Source organism: Hemicordylus capensis, chromosome 2, assembly GCF_027244095.1.
Source record: "Hemicordylus capensis ecotype Gifberg chromosome 2, rHemCap1.1.pri, whole genome shotgun sequence".
Lineage (NCBI taxonomy): Eukaryota > Metazoa > Chordata > Lepidosauria > Squamata > Cordylidae > Hemicordylus > Hemicordylus capensis.
Window position 1 is genome coordinate 357,113,084 of NC_069658.1, and position 16,753 is coordinate 357,129,836.

The 16,753-nt window shown below is 46.2% G+C and overlaps 1 protein-coding gene across 3 annotated transcripts in view; it reads left to right on the forward strand.

Annotated features, from left to right (window-relative positions):
• The window catches only part of KCTD16 (potassium channel tetramerization domain containing 16), a 307,349-nt gene that overhangs the window by 17,733 nt on the left and 272,863 nt on the right, over positions 1-16,753 (forward strand). The gene's annotated exons all lie outside the window — the stretch shown is intronic.

Genomic DNA, 16,753 nt, shown 5'->3' on the forward strand with positions numbered 1-16,753 from the left:
CAGTAAAGGTTTTTAGCAACTGGCAGGCCTTTCTCACAGGTGTTATTGAATACCTGTGAGGATGTTGTTGTCTAGCAATGACCTTACATTTCTTCTCGCTCCTAGATCATTTAGAAGTAGTACAAAAAGAGCTGTTACTAGTCAATGGCCTCGTGTGTTTGCCGTGTTCCTGCCCCCTTCATTTACCACAGTTAGATCTGCAGCTCTTGAGCTTAGGAGGTAGGAAAAGGGAAGGAGGTGAGAGCTTTATGGTAAAACTAATGGGTCAGGTCAGGGCTGTCTGGTCAGGGCTGTCCTTAGAGAGCCCTGGCAGGGTGTGGGGCCTGGGGCAAATCAGCCAGTGTGGAAGCCCCTTCCCAGTTAATTCTAATGGAGGTTAAAAGAGCGGAGCCCGGGGCAGTCACCCTGCTTGCCATGCCCTAAGGACAGCCCTGGGTCAGGTGGAATCCCTGTGGAAGCATAATTAAGTCAAAAGCTAACTTTTGACCTGCTGCATTTAGACTCACTCCCTGCCAAAAGGAGATAGGGCAGGGTAGCATGTTGAGTCCCTTGGCTACTTAGATTAAAAAAACAAGAAGTAGTTCTAGGAAGAACTAATCTGCCTATTTTCATTTCACTATCCTTACAACTGGAATAAATTTGCTCCAAATCGGTTAGGTAGTATTTATTACTAGTATGCTAATCATCTTATAACATGATGAAATGTTCATATTCTAATCACTGGTTAACAGTTGAGGTACTTATGGATACAAATGATTTTCTTAGAGTGTCCTATCCACCCTGCTTGTAATTTCCCATGGAGTGTTAGACATGCAAAGTGGCTTTTCATGTGTAAACTTTAAAGCTGATGTTGATGTGAGAAGTATACAGCTATAATAGACAAACTGCCTGAGGAGGCTGATTCATAAATAACTTAATGCTAAAAAAAAAAAATTCCAGGCCTTCTGCTGAATCTGTCATCATGCAAAGTGATTGGCAAGTTTTAGATGGTTACTGATTAACTGTGGCAACCAGTTTTTCTTTTTAAAAAAATCCAGTGAAAGTGCATAATTGTAAGGAAATTGACATCTTCAATTCAGCCTGACATCCCATTAGGAAAAATGACTTGTATTAACTGAGTAGCTGAACAACCTCATCTGCACAGATGGTTAGAATATATGGTTAGCTCTTTCCAGGCATTTGAGACCCTTTTGCAGTAGACACAGGTTCCTCAACAAAGCGGCAGTGGGCAACAGAGCACCCTCAGAGGTCCACCTGTCTGCTTGGAAATCAGATAACACTCTTCTGTCATAATGCTGCGTATCACAGTGCAATAGCAGTAAATGGTCTTGTGGCATTTTAAAGACTGCAACTATGGTGTTGTTTCTCTGCTGCTTTTTGGGGTGGCTGATATTCTTTTGGTCAGCAGGAGCAAGCAGCACAGCAGAAGAGGGAGAACAGCAGGAGAGCCATGTTGTGACTGGCTGACCCCAGCCCCTCAACAGCTATTTTGTCCCATCCGCCTTGACAACGATTCTGTGGTGTTGCTTGCCACTCTTTCTCCAAATTCCCAAAGTGCCTGCAGGCTCCAGAAGGCCGGAGATCCTTGTAATAGACTGAAACTGTGAGTGTATTCAGTGCATGGTGGTGAGTGTGCAGATGACTTTGCATTACTTCTTAGTGGTTCCTGAGGAGAAAGCACTTAACACCACAAGGAACATTTGGACTTTTAATACGAAGGATGTGCACTGAAGCCATAACAAATGGCAACTGGAAAGGATCTAACAGACGGAAATAGTATACACGCACTTCATGAGTGCATTTTCAGTTTTCATTTAAAGGGAATTTTAATTTAAAATTGTGCACTCTCTATCATGATGACAATGTGAAATATAGGGGAATCAGCAGTGTGTTTCTCCTCACCATCAGTGTGTCCCAAGCCAACCAAACAAAAAAACTGAATCGGTTGTTAACTTCTTTTCCTCGACCTTCTTCATCTTGTTAAAACATCTTGCTTGTAAGTTTATAATTAGGAATATATTGCTGCACTATACTTCTTAAAGAGATTAACTGCCATTTTATTTCTTTTAAGGCTAAATTCCTTGCAAAGTGATGTCATGAGTTTGCAGTCATTAATGCTAGCTGGCCAACTCTTTTGCTAGGCAGAATAACTAACCGATAATTATAGAGTCCAACTGATATTTCCTAAGGTGAGATAATGACCTAAGAGAGGAACCTTGAAGGTCCCATATCTTCCACCCAATGGGACAGGCAGATGTGGGGAAGTTCTGGGGCTGCAACAGAAAATGTCCTGCTATTCTTGGAGGCCCACCTAGCCTTATTAAGGAATGTACATCCTCTTTATAACTGTTGAAAAGGAAGACTAGCTAGGGCAAACATAGTCCTCTATCTTAATCCTAGTTAAGGCATATGTTCCCTTTCAGCACGTGAGGGGTCCTCAGCAACTCTTCTCAAGTGGGAGCGGGGCAGGGTGGCGCATGATATTTGAACACATCAACCCAATTACAGTTATGCATCTGATTTGAACTTACTTGGGGCATTTAATAACAGCTAGTGTCCTGATAGAGGGGTGCAACCAGCTACAAGGCAGAACTATTCTGTTTTGTGTCACTACTTTCCATTCACCTCTGTTCCTGCATTAGCATTACCACATTTATCCCATCATGTACTCATAGAGGTACTGAGTAATGTTCAGGAGAATCCCTTTCAGAGGTTCTACTTCTGATATCAATGTTCCATCTGTACAACAGAGGATACATTACTGTATAATTAATCCAGGGAGTTGTTAAGAGAAATGGATAAAAAATGAAATTATTTTGCCATGGGATGTAGAGTTGAGAAGGCTACAGTACTATGATGAACCTTGCTAGATAATGAACAAAGCTGACAGGTGCAGGAACTATAGCAAAGGGAATAGATTCATTTTTTTCTCACAGCTCAGAAGTTTGGTCCATGTTTTTGAAAGGTCAGTATGAGATCAAACGGGGCTTTCGAGATGATAGGTGGTCCCCTTATTGTATAATCCTTCTGAAAGCAATTCATAATAATCAACATAGTCTTTGGGAGAATATGCTCACATCTGAAATGCTTGCTACATTTTAATATTTCTTATCAAGGCTGGGCAGATTTTTGTCTTGCTGTGTGAACTTCTCAGGAATAGCTTTAGAACTATGCTTGAAATGGGGAGAAAAAGAGGAGATTTTCCTGACATTTCCAGATGATGAAGAAATTGCTTTAGCTACAGAACAGACAGACTTATGTTCAAAATTGTACGTATCCGCTGTAGGTTGTAATTGCTTTGTTTGCCTTGAACCTCCAAAGCGGCAGATAGGCTAATATTTCACACAAGACTCTTTCCCTACAAATCTATCATTGCATTGTGCATTTTGCTATTTTGTGCATTTGCACAAATTTGCACAAATGTGCACTTTTCTATTTTTCAGTGTATACATGTAGTGACAACTTGCCCCCAACCATGGCTTTCTGTCAAATGTACATGCCGTAAAATAGACATGTGCAGATTTCTCACGTGTTGTGGCATGCATGTGATTTTCCTCCATTTAAGTGGTGGGAATTGTCTTGTGTGTTGTATTGTGCCTACTTTTCTTCTGCTTTTGGAATCGATTGTAAACTCAAGAAAGGACAAATTCCATTGTGTTTAACAAGATAGCCTTACTTGATTGATGGAGCTGTATAACCCATAATTGCAGCAATAAAGCCAGTAGGAGTCTTATTAACCACAGTGGCACTTCAAATCCCTATGTATATGTTAACAAAAAATACCCATCAGTGCACTTTGTTTATGTGATGTTTGGCACACATCATTATTTTGTCTTGTGGAAGCTGTATGTTGCTCTAGAGCAGGGTTTTGAACTTTTTATCACAGGCAATATTTTCCACATTGACTTGCCTTCCAAGGGAACCTGAGCATCAACCACAAAATTTCTTTTAATGTCTGTAAGATCAGTGGCTCACATTCAGACTAACAAAGCACCAGTACTTCTCACAAAGCACTAGGCCTGTGAGCATCAGTAAAATTGGAATTCCTACGCCAGAATTCCTTGCTCCTACCACCAGGGGGCAGTAGAATGTCGGGTAAATACTCTGGGTGGCGTTCTGGTGGTAGGGACTCTTTAATTCACCGCCCAACACTGGCTGGGTGGTGCAGAGTTCCTCCGGGGTTTGGAATGGGGGTGGGCAGCGAGTGCAAAACTGCTCCTTGGGAAGCCCACGTGCTGCTGGGAAAACGTGCGGGCTTCTGGGGATTGGAATCCTGTGTAGGACTTCTCAAAGGGAAGAAAGGAGAAGTCCTTCATAGGGAGAAGTCCTGCACGGGATTCCAATCCCCTAGAGTCTGCACATTTCCCCAGCAGCCCACAGGCTTCCCAGGGAGGAGTTATGTGCTCCCTCCTTGGCCCCACCCCAAATTCCTGAGGAACTCTGCGCCACCCAGCCACCCCTGCACCAGTGCTAGGTGGTGAATTAAAGAGCTCCCACCACCAGGACCCTGCCTGGGGCACTTACCCTAAGTTCTACTGCCTCCTGGTGGTGGGGGCAAGGAATTCCAACATCAGAATTCTAATTTTACTGATGGGCACAGGCCTAGAAAGCATTGGTGCTGCTGTGCTGCAGACTAACACAGCTCCACTGTTCATGCAAGGGAGGAATGATTTTCATCAGTGCTTGTTGTTACCCAAAGTAGGTCCCTGAGAGCTATGTGAACCTCAGGGACCTCTTTCAGGGTTGCACAAAGTGTTTCTGGGGTCCCCTGCAAGGAGTTCTGGTGTCCCCCTGCAACTGATAAATCAATGCCCGCCTCCCTCATTAGTATTAATGACAGGCTATACCGCCCCCCTTTCCCCAAACTCCTTTATGAACTCTCAGTTAGTTCACACAATGCTACTATTTTTCCTTCAAATCGAATGCTGAACTAAGAAAATGAAGGGGTGAAAGCATAGTCATAAGAACATAAGAACAGCCCTGCTGGATCAGGCCCAAGGACCATCTAGTCCAGCATCCTGTTTCGCACAGTGGCCCACCAGATGCCGCTGGAAGCCTCAGACAGGAGTTGAGGGCGTGCCCTCCCTCCTGCCATTACTCCCCCGCAACTGGTACTCAGAGGCACCCCGCCCCCCGAGGCTGGAGGTGGCCCACAGCCCTCCGACTAGTAGCCATTGATAGACCTCTCCTCCATGAAGTCATCCAAACCCCTCTTAAAGCCATCCAGGTTGTCGGCTGTCACCACATCCTGTGGCAGAGAGTTCCACAAGTGGATCACGCGTTGTGTGAAAAAGTACTTCCGTTTGTTGGTCCTAGATCTCCTGGCAATCAATTTCATGGAGTGACCCCTGGTTCTAGTGTTGTGTGAGAGGGAAAAGAATCTCTCTCCACTTTCTCCTCGCCATGCATGATTTTATAGACCTCTATCGTGTCTCCCCGCAGTCGTCTTTTTCTAAACTAAAAAGCCCCAGGTGTTGTAGTCTTGCCTCATAAGAAAGGTGCTCTAGGCCCCTGATCATCTTGGTTGCCCTATTCTGTACCTTCTCCAGTTCTACAATGTCCTTTTTAAGATGTGGTGACCAGAATTGTACGCAGTACTCCAAGTGTGGTCGCACCATAGTTTTGTATAAGGGCATTATAATGTTAGCTGTTTTATTTTCAATCCCCTTTCTAATGATCCCTAGCATGGAATTTGCCTTTTTCACAGCTGCCGCACATTGAGTCGACACTTTCAACGAGCTGTCCACCACAACCCCAAGATCCCTCTCCTGGTCCGTCACTGACAGCTCGGATCCCATCAGCATATACTTGAAGTTGGGGGTTTTCGTCCCAATGTGCATCACTTTACACTTGCTAACTCTGAGCCACATTTGTCATTTTGTCGCCCACTCCCCCAGTTTGGAGAGATCCTTTTGGAGCTGCTCACAATCCGTTTTGGATTTCACTACCTGGAAGAGTTTGGTATCATCTGCAAATTGGGCCACATCGCTGCTTACCCCTGCTTCTAGATCATTTCTGAATAAATTAAAAAGCACCGGTCCCAGTACAGATCCCTGGGGGACCCCACTTCTTCCTTCCCTCCATTGTGAAAACTTTCCATTTATCCCTACCCTCTGTTTCCTGTCTTTCAACCAGTTAGCAATCCACACATGTACTTGTCCCTTTATCCCATGACAGCTAAGTTTCCTCAGGAGTCTTTGATGAGGAACTTTGTCAAAAGCTTTTTGGAAGTCCAGGTAGACTATATCAACTGGATCACCTTTATCCACATACTTGTTGACACTCTCAAAGAAGTCCAAAAAGGTTGGTGAGGCAAGATTTACCTTTGCGGAAGCCATGCTGGCTCACTCCCAGCAGGGCCTGTTCTTCTAGGTGCTTTACAATTTTATCCTTGAGGATGCAGAATAAAAACAAGTACTGAGCAGTAAATACTTAGCATCGTATGAACAGGCTGTCATGGTCCAAGGTTAATGTGATCAAAGCAAACAAAATCAGTTATTTATTTAATTAAAAGAGAGAGATTTTACAAAAGGTTACAACCACTTCGCTTTTCGTGCTTTCATGCTTTCAATCCCACAATGGTAGGATTGACTCTCTTGCTCTGACTGCAGTGCGGACATGGGAGCCTATTGCAAAGTCAGGGACACGTATGTGCCCTGATGCCGTATCAAGATGTCTGCTACCATCAGGGCTCTCCTCTTGCCTCAACCAGAGCGGGGAAACGGCTCTTCCTCTCAGAGGGAAAGCCCTGCCCATTTTCTTCCAACATGTAAGATCTTAAATACTGCCCAACAATTAAAATCTCCATTGGTGTACTGTGGAAAGATGGTATTATTCTGCACAAGCTACAATGCAGAATAAATAGGTAAACTCTGCACTGCTTACGTTTTCCTCAGCTTTTGTTCCATCTTACTCACGAGATGCAAAGACTTTCCTACAGGGGTGTACAGCCTCCTTTTCCAATCCCCACCAGGGACACCATCATGTAGAAATATTGGTTGCAATTCTTTTTGTGCAGGGGTTTAGAAACAGGAATCCCCCTCCCCAGAAGAACTTGGGCATCAAGGTTGGGATGGCCTCACAATTCACATGGAAGCCAAGCCAAGATTCCAGGGATGGTTTTCCTTCCAGTCTTGGAAGGACAGAAAGGAAGCACTGGAATAGCCAATGGGGGTGGAATAGCCAATGGCAGCCCGCCCCTAAATTTTTTCTCTGCTGCCCTAAACTTTTTACAAATTATTTTGGAACTGCTATATTGCAATGTAATGGAGTGTGACTAAGGTGGTAACACCTGCCCCCCTTTTGGTGCCTCCCCGATATTTAGGCTGGCTATGGACCTGTCAACAATGCAGCTGGGTGAGAGGCTGAATGAGCTCCAGAGAAGAGGGCAAAGCTCCCAGGTCTGACAGCAGCAGCAGCAGCAGCAGCCACCACCCTATCCTGGCTAGGAATGCCTCTATGAAGGCTCGTCTGCATTCACAGACAAAGCTCAAAGCTACGCTAGATTTGGCTTGCAAATGGACTATCTATATCTATATCTATATCTATATCTATATCTATATCTATATTTAAAGCACCAGAACAGAAGAGTTGAAGGGCTGAACTGCAGATATCCTGATTAAGTACGATGAATTGTCTCCCGGTTAACTGGGCAAAGAAGTCCCATTTCATGTGAGCTCTCTTATATTTAGTAGGGGGAGAGCAAAAGAAATGCAAGGTGACAATAAGGGCCACCTCTAGCCTCAAAGGCAGGATGCCTCTGAGTACCAGTTGCAGGGGAGTAATGGCAGGAGAGAGGGCACGCCCTCAACTCCTGCCTGTGGCTTCCAGCGGCATCTGGTGGGCCACTGTATGAAACAGGTTCCTGGACTAGCTTGGCCTTGGGCCTGATCCAGCAGGGCTGTTCTTATGTTCTTAACTGTCCCCATTCACCCAGCACCCTCCCCCCATCCCATCCCGTGGCTATTCTTGGCATATCCCTTGAGCTTTTTTCGGGATCATGAGTCCCTTTGGGATAGGGATAAATTTTCTCTTTTTTTCTGTGTTATAGACTGCTTTGTGAGTTTTCTATTGTTGAAAAGTAGTATACAGATATCCTTAATTTAACAAAATGTTTTCATTCCAAGGGCATACACACAGGGCATACTTAGGAGATAAGAGAATGATATTAATTGAGAAATACCTAAATAAGTGCAAAAGCAATGAATAGGATTGGAATAGGGGTGTGCACCAAACCGGCTAGCCTGGTTTGGTTTGAGTCTGAACTGGATCCAAACAGGGCTGGGCCAGTTGGGTTTTGCCCACCATTGAAAAACCCCTGGGTTCGGTTTGGGTTTTGGGGGGGTTAGTACTTACCACCCAGGGGGCCACTCCGGGTTGCAGGGGGGGGCCACGGAGGTTCCTCTTTCCCCCACTTGCCTTCCTTGGGGCAAAAATTGCCCAGTCTGTGTTCTTCGGCCCTTTCTGGGCATTTCCCCCTCACACTGGCCATTTTGGAGACCACCATGCATGTGCAATGGGCCTCTGTGTGGCCTGAGTCATGACCCAGCCATGCAGGGACCCATTGTGCATGTGCGGTGGCCTCCAAAATCACCACCGTTACGGGAGAAAGACCCGGAAAGGGTCAAAGAACACCCAAACCAGGTGATTTTTACCACAAGGAAGGCTGGTGGGGGATACTGCCTTGGACAAACCCCCCCCCCACACACACATGGCCACGGAGAAGCCCACTGGAGGGGTTAAGTCCTTTAAAAAAAATGACTCGCATACACCCTAAGTGGTGGTGTCGTTTGGTCTGGAGTTGGACTGAACAGGGGGTGGTTTGGTTTAACCCCTAACTGTCAAATTGAACCAGGGGGATAGGACATAGGGGGGATGGGAGCAGCTCATGTCCCCCCAATGTTGGTGCCCCCCTGCAATGTGTGTTACGCCGGCCCCGCTTACACTTACCATGTTGCGCCGGCCCCGCCTCTAGTTCAGCATGCTCTTTCACACAATGGCCAGCCCGATACTTCTGAGAAACCTACTGTCTTCTAAATGAGGAGTTACTGATACACTTTCAAGGAACCCTAGCTTTCAGCAAAATCAAGTGGTCAGTCTTTTCCTGCACTCTGCCACTTCAGGTTGCAGATGTGGGAGAGGAAAAGGTTATACGTTCAAATGTGTCTGCCCAGCATAAGAAAGCCTCACTTGCTGACTATAAAAAATAGCAGAGCAGGGGAAAGGTTACTGAGACACCACCTTCTTTTTTTGTTGTTTTACTCATTCAACATTTTCTGAATGAAATTGCATAACAAATATAAAATAACTGCACTTTTGCAATTCTTTGTAAACTGTCAAATTATTCAGGTACAAGATTGTGCTGACTGGTTTGATTGACTTGATAATTCCCTCTGTAGGGATGTGTGAATCGATTAATGGCTGAATAGATTTGACTCAAATTTGGTCGATTTGAATGATTTGACCTCGAATCGAATTACCCTTGAGAGCATTGACCAGATTCAAGGTAGAATCAAATCACCCTAGATTTGAGCTTGAATTGGTTCAGTGATTTGAGCCTCCATTTTGTTCTGTTTGTAATTTTTATAATTATTTTTGTAATTACTTCTGTCATAGGGAATAATGGGGATTCGAAGTCAATCTGACAATGCTGGCTTAGTCACTTCTTAATCTCTGAAATGCCAGGCATAGAAAATAACTCAAGCAGAGACCTCAAAAAAACAGAATAATTTTTGTCCTGATTATTTAGATGAGAGCCATTATAAGGATCCAATAATTGCGATATTTTTCTTCTTCATTGACATCTGTTGCATTTTATTCATGCTAATATCAAACAGGTGGTGAATTAGCAACTAAGCTATGTCAGCGATTTGGAAAAAGCCTATTCTCCTCTTCTCCTCCCCATCCCATCTCTGGGTCAATCTTCACTGCAATCTTATATGGGTTTCTGTTAGTTTGTGTCATAGTTTCCCCTAATAATCATTATATTTTTAGTATGAGAGTCATATTCCTGTGTTAGAGATACCTAGTTTCCTTCAAGCAAACTAAGTACTGTTAAATCAGTTTGGCAGTAGTGTAGATAATATGTCCAATATGTTTTATCTATATTATTATTTCTCCAAGACGGGCCATGCATGGTGATGTGGTAGGAAGGAGGCGATTGGCTGTTCTCCAAGATGGGTCATGCGTGGCTATGTGGTGGGAAGGAGGCGATTGGCTGAGTTTGCAAGCAGAAGCACCTGATTGGGCAGTGGGGATTCCATATGCAGAGTATGCAAGCAGAAGCACCTGATTGGGCAGTGAGGATTCCATATGCAGATAGGGAGAAGGAGCCTGTGAGAGCAGAAGCACCATGGTGATTGGGCAGTGGGGATTGTTGGAAGCTAAGGACTTTGCGCTGTCTTGTCTCAGACAGTGGAGGACAGACTAGTGAGTCAGAGGGCTAGAGGGTCAAGATATTGGTCATCCCTTCTCCACTGCTCTGATACTATCCCTTTGATATGTAGATTGCTAATCTCAGGGACTAACTTCCTTCCTCTCCTCTCTTCCCTACCTGTCCTTCTACCTTGCAACATGGCAAGCCTCTCTCCCTGCAACATGTGTGCAGAGAAGATGCAGAATCCATCTGCATCCAGCTAGCTAGCTAGATTAGAGATCCTAACTCCTCACTTTCCTATCTAGAATGGAGTTCCTTAATGAATGTCTTTTATATTGATTTGAAACTATGAATTGGCTCCAAGTTACTTTACTCTCAGCATACACGCATGCCTAACTAAATCCGCTGTGTTGTGCCTCTGTGCACTCTGCTATAATGAGAAAGGGATTCTCTCACCACAGAGAATTTCCAACAGGGATTCCCTATGCAGATAAGGAGGAGGGGCCTGTGATGGTTAAGGTCAGTTGGAATGCAGCTGTTACTGGTCGGAAGATGTTCTGGATATAAAAGGAGAGCAGGCGGGGGTCTGCAAAAAGACAGGTCATGAGGGAGGAAAGAGCCCCTTCAGGAGAAGGAGGATGCCGTTGTGTAAATGAACAAAACCTTTTAACTCAGGGAGGGAGGGAGAAAAACATGAAGGGAGGGAGAAGAAAGAGTGGAGAAGAGCAAGTGGAGGAGAGAGAAAGAGAAAAAGAAGGGAAGAGAGACAGAAGGAAGGGCAAGGGACGGGGCTGAGCCTGTCAGCAGCCTGAGGGGAATGAGTGGCCATGGTGGCACTGGCAGCAAGGAAGGGTCCAGGCAACCACGGCTGCTGTTTGGGGCTACTGAGGCCATTGTCAGAGGGAGGCAGTCAGGCAAGGGACGGGCCTGGGCCTGTCAGTGGCCTGAGGGGAAGAGCGGCCATGGTGGTGGCAGCAGCAGCGAGGAATGGCCTGGTCAACCACTGCTGCTGCTCCTGGGGGGAGGAGCAGGAGTGGGGCTCGGGCGAGGGTGGGGAGGTCTCTGGGGATAGGGGGCTGCAGCTTGGCCAATAGGCAGCAGCAGTGCTGCAGCCGCAACCAAGAGGGGTGGGGGGGATGGAAGCAACGGGATGGAGGAGGAGCAGGAGTGTGGCTCAGCTGAGGGTGGGAAGATCTCTGAGGTGAGGGGAGCAATCAAGTACTAACGCGCAGATGCTCTAGAGCGTGCAAGAGTTCCAGCATTGAAGTGGAGAGAAATAATGGCAGCGGTCAGGATGCAGAGGTGGAGGGCCGGCAGGCGAAGCCCCTGCATCCAGAAGAGGTGGGTGGACGGCAGGCGAAGCCCTACCAGCCGGGAGGAGAAGGTGGGAGGTGGTGGTGGGGTGGCCTGGCCCTTGCCCGCCCAATGGGGAGAGCTGTGTGTGGGGGAGAGCTAGCGAACAGCGGGGGGAGAGCGAGTGAGCGGTGGGGAGGAGAGCGAACAAGTGGCGGGGGGATAGCAAATGAGTGAGCGAGTGGCGGGGGAGAGCGAACAAGCGAGCGAGCGGCGGGGGGAGAGCGAGCGGCGGGGGGAGAGCGAGCGAGCGGTGGGGTGAGAGCGAGAGAGCAAGAGGCGGGGGGGAGAGCGAGCTGCGGGGGATGTCACTGGCTCAGTACACAACTGCACAGATGCTCTGTGCGGGGTCAGCTAGTTCTTATGGTTTCTAAAGACAGAGGCTCACATATTAACATCACATGCACACAAGAATATTTATGACATGCAAGGGGGAGATTTTTGCGGATCTCCCTTCTCTCTGCTCCTCCCCCCAAAATGTCCCCAAAGGTTCAGGAGGAATAGGATGCAATAGAAGGAGGTGGAAACCTGCAAAAATTGCCCCTTCCCTATGGGCATGGAATCTTCTTATGAGCAGAGGTGCACCTAGGTAATTTTGGAGCCTGGATCTAAAGGCCTTTGTAGTAGTATGCAAGGTTCGGTTCGGGGCAATGGAAAAGCCCTCCGGACCGGTCCGGAATTCCGGCAGTCCGGAGGTTCGGAAGGGCGGGGGACTGTCTCTTTAAGCGGGGGGGGGGGGGTTCGTAGTACTTATCCCCCCCCGCCACCGCCGCTTTTCCCCCTCCAGCGCTGGTGCTTTTAAAAATCTTCTGGGTGTGGCAGAGTTCCTCCCTGCTGCCCCTGCCCCCGTCGTTGTCCTTCTAAGCTTGAAATGAAGAAGAGCTAGCGGCACGCATGCACCCTTCGCGGTGCGCGCGCTCATCTCCGCCGCTGGTGCGTGCTAGCTCTTCTTCGTTTCAAGCTTAGAAGGACAACGACGGGGGCAGGGGCGGCAGGGAGGAACTATGCCGCCCCAAGAAGATTTTTAAAAGCACCAGCGCCGGAGGGGGAAGAGCGGCGGGGTGTGTGTGTTAAGGACTACCACCACCACCACCCCACTTAAAGAGCAAGTCCCCTCAGTGCCGGACCACACTTCTGTGGTTCCATGCACATCCCTACTGGAGGGCCCCCCACAAGTTAAGTATCACCCCCTACACATACTGTGACACACACAGTATTTCTAACACATGGGTTTTTGAGGGCACAAACATCAACTGAACTCACAAGAATGTAAGAATATAAAACAGCTATATTTATGCAAATATGCATTTGCAGAAACATTTCAACATGCAACTTAACAGTTTCCCCACTCTCCTCTCTGTCTTTAAAGCTCCTGGCACAGATCACAATCATACTCAGCCACCTGGTGCAGTGTGGGCCCGTGGCATGGCACTGCAACCACACCACCCAAGACAGACTAAAGAAGAATTGGAGGCCCCCAGGGAGGGTGCAGGCCCTGGATTTCGGCCCCGGATTTCGGCCCCGAAGTCCAGGGGTAAGAGTGCTTCTGCTTATGAGCACGGAATATTAGTACGCGAGCCAGCATTAATAGTTGAGACCACTGTTCCCTCTAACAGGGATCCCTGGATGTTGTTCACTACAGCTCCCAGCATCCCCAGCTGCAGTGGCCTTTGACTGAGGATTCTGGGGGTTGTAGTCAACAACATCTGGTAATCCCAGTTAGAGGGAACACTGGTTGAGACCTTAGTTGTGAGTGTGCCACCCAGTCGATTGGAGAATTTCCCCCCCACCCCCGTAAGCAGAAGCTGCAAACTGTTGCACAGATTACCACTCTACAATTAACTTCATTGCAGAAATCAGTGCCTTCCAAGCCTCCTTGTTTCTATGAGAGGTTTTCATATCCCACAGTTAAAAGACTTAGGGCCATCTTCAGATTTGCACTATGTAGTACAACTTCCATTATTTCCAGTAGAAGTGATGTCTTTTAATGTGCTAGATCCAAAATCTGCCTTTCTCTTCCAAATACATCAGAATCTGCATCCTGCACTCTGTGTGTATCAAGTGTCAAATGCCATTGCAATGAACGGAGCAAACATTCAGTGTTAAAACATAAAAATACCATGCATAGTTTTTGTGATTATATGCAGAACAGCCCTGCTGGGTCAGGCCTGTCTAATCCAGCATCCTGTTTCACACAGTGGCCCATCAGGTGCTGCTGGGAAGCCCACAGGCAAAAGCTGCGGGCATGCCCTCTCTCCTGAAGTTACTCCCTACAACTAGTATTCAGAGGCATCCTACCTCTGAGGCTGGAGGGGGCCTATAGCTCTCAGACTAGTAGCCATTGATAGAGCCTCATGAAGTTATCCAAACCCCTCTGAAAGCCATCCAGGTTGTTGGCTGTCATTACATCTTGTGGCAGAGAATTCTGCAAGTTGATTATGCATTGTGTAAAAAAGTACTTCCTTTTGTTGGTAAACTCCCCTGCTGACTTAGCAAAGAAGCACCTTTTTAACATGGTGATTCTCTTTATTTAGCAGGGGGAGAGTAACTGGCCCTATCCACCCCCAGCACAGTGCCTCCAGTGACTGTTGCTGGGGTCTATCTTATGTTTCTTTTTAGATTGTGAGCCCTTTGGGGACAGGAATCCATCTTATTTATTTATTATTTCTCTGCATAAACTGCTTTGGAAACGTTTGTTGAAAAGTGGTATATAAATAATTGTTGTTTTTGTTGGCCCTAAATTTCTTGGCAATCAATTTCATATGATGACCCCTGGTTCTAGTGTTGTGAAAGAGGGAGAAAAATTTCTCTCTATCAACTTTCTCCACACTATGCATGATTTTGCAGACCTCTATCATGTCTCCCCTCAGTCATTTTTTTTCCTAAACTAAAAAGCCCAAGGTGTTGTAGCCTTACCTCATAAGGAAGGTGCTCTAGGCCCCGATCATCTTGGTTGCCCTCTTCTTCACCTTTTCCAGTTCTAAATGTCCTTCTTTAGGTATGTTGACCAGAACACAGTACTCAAAGTGTGGCCACACCATAGTTTTGTATAAGGGCATTAGAATATTAGCAGTTTTATTTTCAGTTCCCTTCCTAATGATTCCTAGCATGGAATTGACCTTTTTCACAGCTGCCGCACATTGAGTTGACACTTTCAACGAGCTGGCAACCATGATCCCAAGATCCCTCTCCTGGTCAGTCACTGACAGCTCTGATCCCATCAGCGTATACGTGAAGTTGGGGTTATTCATCCCAATGTGCATCACTTTACACTTGCCAACATTGAACCGCATTTGCCATTTTGTCGCCCACTCCCCCAGTTTGGAGAGATCCTTTTGGAGCTGCTCACAATCCGTTTGGGATTTCACTACCCGGAAGAGTTTGGTGTGTCATCTGCAAATCTGGCCACCTCACTGCTTACCCCAACTTTTAGATCATTTGTTAATAAATTAAAAAGCACCAGTCCTAGTACAGATCCCTAGGGGACCCCACTTCTTACTATCCTGGTTTGTCAAAACTCTCCATTTATACCTAACCTCTGTTTCCTGTCCTTCAACCAGTTACCAATCCACAGATGTACTTGTGCCCTTATCCCATGACTGCTAGGTTTTCTCAGGATTCTTTAATAAGGAACTTTGTCAAAAGCTTTTTGGAAGTCCAGGTAGACTATGTCAACCATATAACCTTTATTCTTATACCTGTAGACACTCTCAAAGAACTCCAAAAGGTTTGTGAGGCAAGATTTACCTTTGCAGAAGCCATGCTTCTGCAAAGGTAAAATCCTTCAGTAGGGCCTGTTCTTTACAGTTTTATCCTTGAGAATGCTTTCCATCAGAAAAGCATTTGTTCCGTTTGCCAAGAACAGACGTTAAGCGAACTGGCCTGTCATTTCCCAGACCCCCCCTGGATCTCTTTCTGAAAATTGGTGTTACATCGGCAACTTTCCAGTCCTCCAATACCGAGCCTGATTGTAAGGATATGTAATACCTTTTTGCAAAGAGATTGGCAATTTCACATTTGAATTCTTTAAGGACTTCTGGATGGATGCTGTCTGGCCCTGGCGATTTGCTAGTTTTTAATTTTTCCAGACAGTTTAGAATGTCATCTCTGGCCCCTGGTGGCGCAGTGGTAAAACTGCCGCCCTGTAACCAGAAGGTTACAAGTTCGATCCTGACCAGGGGCTCAAGGTTGACTCAGCCTTCCATCCTTCCGAGGTCGGTAAAATGAGTACCCAGAATGTTGGGGGCAATTTGCTAAATCATTGTAAACCGCTTAGAGAGCTTCCAGCTATAGAGCGGTATATAAATGTAAGTGCTATTGCTATCTCTTGTCACCTCTGTCTTTCTCAATTCTTTAGCCTCTGTCCCTGAAAAGCCTGGTTCAGGAACAGGTATACACTCAGTGAAGGCAGATGCAAATAACTCATTTAGCTTCTCTTCAGCCTCCATATCCTCTTCAATAATCCCTTTCACTCCCTCATCATCTAACAGTCCAACCACCTCCCTGCCAGTTTTCCTGCTTCTGATTTAAAGCAGTTTTTGTTATTCCCTGTGGTCCTTTTAGCTAAACGTTTCTCAAATTCTCCTTTTGCCTCCCTTATTGTCACCTTGCATTTCTTTTGCCAGAGTTTGTGTTCCTTTCTGTTCCCTTCATTTGGGCAGGCCTTCCAGTTTCAGAAGGAAGTCTTCTTCTCCTTTATATCTTCACTGACTTTAGCTGTTAGCCATGCTGGCATTCTCCCAATCTTGGAGGTACCTTTCCTCCTTTTACATTCTAACATGCTCATGCATTCTTCTAATATTGTGGTTTTAAGTAAACTCCATGCATTCTGGAGTGAAGTGACTCTCCTCACTTTCCGTATCAGCTTTCTTTTCACCAAACTCCTCATTTTAGAGAAGTTTCCTCTTCTGGAATTCAAAGTGTCTGTGTTAGACACTTTGGTGATTCTCTCCCTCATGTATGCTGTATTTGATCACACTATGGTCACTTTTCCCTATGGGGTCCATGACACTGACATCACGCACC